We start from the raw sequence: 4,040 nt of genomic DNA, 5'->3' as shown, positions 1-4,040 counted from the left end.
GTCGCGGCCGCCATCGGAGAGCAGCAGCCATGGCCCTGCGCTACCCCATGGCCGTGGGCCTCAACAAGGGCCACAAGGTGACGAAGAACGTCAGCAAGCGGAGACACAGCCGGCGCCGCGGGCGCCTCACCAAGCACGCCAAGTTCGTGCGGGACATGATCCGGGAGGTGTGCGGCTTCACGCCCTACGAGCGGCGCGCCATGGAGCTGCTCAAGGTGTCCAAGGACAAGCGCGCTCGAGTTCATCAAGAAGAGGGTGGGCACGCACATCCGCGCCAAGAGGAAGCGGGAGGAGCTGAGCAACGTGCTGGCCGCCATGAGGAAGGCCGCGGCCAAGAAGGACTGATCTCCCACCCCCAATAAACGTTGCTACCGCGCAGAAAAAAAAATTTTAACCTCAAAACTTTATTGGTTTGAGAGGTTGGTACCCCCAAACCCTGTGGTTCAGTATCTGAGGATACAGTGATTATATTTATTGGGCTGGGTGTGGTGGTGCATCGTTTTAATCCCAGCACTTGGGAGGTAGCAGGAGGTGGATTTCTATGAGTTTGAAGCCAGTCTCTGGTCCATATAGTGAGTTCCAGCCCAACCAGGGCTACATAGTGAGACTCTATCTCCAAAAAAATGTTTGCTTATTTATTTATTGTGTGTAGGGGCTGGAGACATGACTCAGCAGTTAAGAGGGCACATTATTCTTCTAGAGGACCTGAGTTTGATTACTAGTGTCCACATTGGGTTGCTCACAATCATCTGTAACTCCAGCTCCAGGAGATCCATTGCTCTCTTTTGGTCTCTGCAGACACTGGACTTACACTCACACAGACATATATATATATACACATAATTTTAAAAATATTTATTGTATTTGTATGTGCCACAATGTGTATGTGTAGGTCAGAAAACTAGCAAGAATTGGTCCTCTCTTTCCGCTCTGTAGATTAGGCTTGATGCAAGCACCTTTAGAGACTGACACATCTGCTGGGCGGTGGTGGCTCATGCCTTTAATCCCAGCACTCGGGAGGCAGAGGCAGGCGGATCTTTGTGAGTTCGAGGCCAGCCTGGGCTACAGAGCGAGATCCAGGAAAGGCTCAAGGCTACACAGAGAAACCCTGTCTCGAAAAACAAAAAACAACAAAAAAAGAGAGACTGACACATCTCAGTGACTTTCTCCTAGCCTTGTGTAGCCCATGTCCTGTGGCTATGTTGTTTTGAACATTTTTTTTTTTGAGACCAGGGTCTTGATCATTAGTCCTGGTTGGCCTGGAACTTGCCCTATCCCTTCCCCAGTGTCCTGAGAGTTGGGGTTACAAGTGTGCACTCCCACACCTGGGCAGTCTCTGCACTTTTAGAGGATCTGTGTCTAATAGCATTCAATAAAGAGATAGGAATACCGAAGAAAACACAAACAGAAATAAAACGTGCCACAAAAAAAAATTCAGTGAGTCTAACAAAACGGTCAGTGGAAAGTCACACCAATAAAAAGGACCAAGTAGAAAGCAGACTATCAAGGCCTCACGATAAAGTAGAGGAATGGGGTCACTCAGTCAAAGAAAGTAGTTAAGAAGGTGATTTTGTGAAGGTTGGCTTTTTATGTGTCTCTCTCTGCGTCTTTGTGGGTGAATACCATGTGTGTACAGGTACCGGTGAGAGCCAGAGGAGGACATCAGAGTTCTTGGAGCTGGTGTCAGAGGTGGCTGTGAGCCACCTGATGGAGGTGTTGGGAACTGAGCATGGATCTTCTGAAGGATCAGTACGTGCTCTTAAGCACTGAACTATCTCTCCAGCCCCACCCCCACCCCAATAATAAAAAACTTAAAAACCAGTGAACAGAGCATGCAGGCTCTTTAGAGCACTATGAAAAGACAAAGCCTATGAAACAAGGGCCTCAAAAAAGGAAAAGAAATCCAGATCAAAGGCACAGTAAATAGTTTCAATAAAATAAGAGAAGAAAATTTATTTTATTCTATGCATATGAATGTTTTGCCTACATGTATGTATGTGCACCATGTGTGGGTCTGGTACCTAAAGATGTCAGAAGAGGGAGCTGGATCTCCTGGAATTGGAGTTACAGATGGTTGTGAGCCACCATGTGGGTCCCAGGAATCAAACACAGTCCTTTGTAAGAGCAGGTCAGTGCTCTTAAATGTGAGCCATCTCTCCAGCCACCTTAAAAAACATGGAGTCCAGTTTGTGTTGGCTGACTACAGACCATGGAAACTGCCCTAGAATGTGTTTGATATACCCAGTGTCACTCCATTGAAGAAAATGGATTTTTCCCTCTCCCAGCAGGTTATCAATTGTGAATAGTTCCTTGGCTAGGAGTGAGACAGCCAAACTTGGTAATGTGTAAGAGTTCCCCTGATGGTACTGGTTTTGAAGGCATGAAGGGGTCATGGAGAGCAGCTGGGGAGTGGTACTGTGTGGCAGGGCTGGAGTTCCTGAAGAGAAACCAGGGGAGAGACCATTGATGAAGGTCAGCCTTAGTTGTAGTAGAAGTCCCAGGATGGAAGGGGTCATGAAAAGAAGCTGAGGCTGGCACCAGGTATCAGGGTCAGAGTCCCTTAAGAGAGCCCAGGAAAGGCTATTGGTAAAAGCGCAGCCCAGTTGCAGCTGGAGACCCCAGCATTTTCGAGATGCCAGTACCACGGGACCACTGCCAAGGACAGCGGCAGCCCTAGAGTGGAGCTGGCCTGGACCTAGAAGACAAGCTGTGTGTGTGGCAAAGGACAGAGCCAGAGAAGTGACCCAAGAACTTTGGGGGAATCCAGAAGATCGTGAGTGAATCGCAGACATTGGACACTGAGTTATTTATACTATTGAACTTTGGTTTTGCTTTGATTTAATTATAACTGTGTCCTGGTTCTTCCCTCTTGAAATAAAGATTTAACTTACTTCTGGCTTTACAGGAGCCCACAGTTGAGAGACTTATAGCTTTTAAAGAGACTTTGCAATTTTAGGGAGACTTTGGATATTTTAAAGAGACTCAACTTTTAGCTAAGTGATGGTGGCACACACCTTTAATGCCAGCACTGGGAAGGCAGAGGCAGATCTCTGAGTTCGAGGTCAGCCTGGTCTACATAGCAAGTTCCAGGACAGCCGAGGCTACACAGAGAAACCCTGTCTGGAACCCCACTCCCTAAAAAAAGAGACTGAACTTTCAAGGTGTTTGAAGTTTTAAAGACTAGGAATTTTAAAGTTTGGAATATGTTTTATATTGTGGTATTGAGGAAATGAAAGGTTGTAGTTTAATAGTGATGTGTTTGTGTGTCAAATTGATAGAGGGTCAACTGTATTGTCTGGTTTATATCATCTTGATACAAGCTTGAGTCATTTTGGAAGAGGAAACCCCAATTGAGAAAATGCCCCCATCAGACTGGCCTTTTCTTAATTAGTGACTGATATAGGAAGGTCCATATCATTGTGGTGGTGCTATCCCTGGGCTGCTGGTCCTGGGTTCTATGAGAAAGCAGGTTGAACAAGCCACAGGAAGCAAGCCAGTAAGCAAAACTCCTCCACGTCCTCTGCATCAGCTCCTGCCTCCAGGTTCCTGCCCTGTCTTAATTCCTGTCCTGATGTTCCTCAGTGATAGACTGTGATATGAAAGTGTAAGCCAAATAAACCTTTTCCTACCCAAGTTGCTTTCGTTCATGGTGTTTATTACAGCACTGGAAATCTTGGACACTACCTAAACTCAGTGGGTATTCTAAGCTTATTGTTTATTTGTTTGGGGGGTTTTGTTTTGTTTTGTTTTTCAAGACAGGGTTTCTCTGTATAGCTTTGGAGCCTGTCCTGGAACCTACTCTGTAGACCAAGCTGGCCTTGAACTCACAGAGATCCGCCTGCCTCAGCCTCCCGAATGCTGAGATTAAAGGTGTGCGCCACCGCCCAGGTTCAGTGGGTATTCTAAATGAAACACACATATTAAGGCATAAAAGCTAACATCCACATATAAGAGAAAACATGATATTTGTCCTTTCGAGTCTGGGTAATCTCACTCGGGATGATTGTTTCTAGCTCCATCCATTTATCTGAGAATTTAAT

The 4,040-nt window shown here is 46.2% G+C and overlaps 1 pseudogene; it reads left to right on the top strand.

Annotated features, from left to right (window-relative positions):
- On the top strand, positions 1-382 carry LOC131899727 (large ribosomal subunit protein eL36-like; annotated as a pseudogene).
- The last annotated feature ends 3,658 nt before the right edge of the window (positions 383-4,040 follow it).

Source organism: Peromyscus eremicus, chromosome X (assembly GCF_949786415.1).
Source record: "Peromyscus eremicus chromosome X, PerEre_H2_v1, whole genome shotgun sequence".
NCBI lineage: Eukaryota > Metazoa > Chordata > Mammalia > Rodentia > Cricetidae > Peromyscus > Peromyscus eremicus.
Note: the sequence above shows the minus strand (reverse complement) of the source record. Positions and strands in the feature narration are given on the sequence as shown.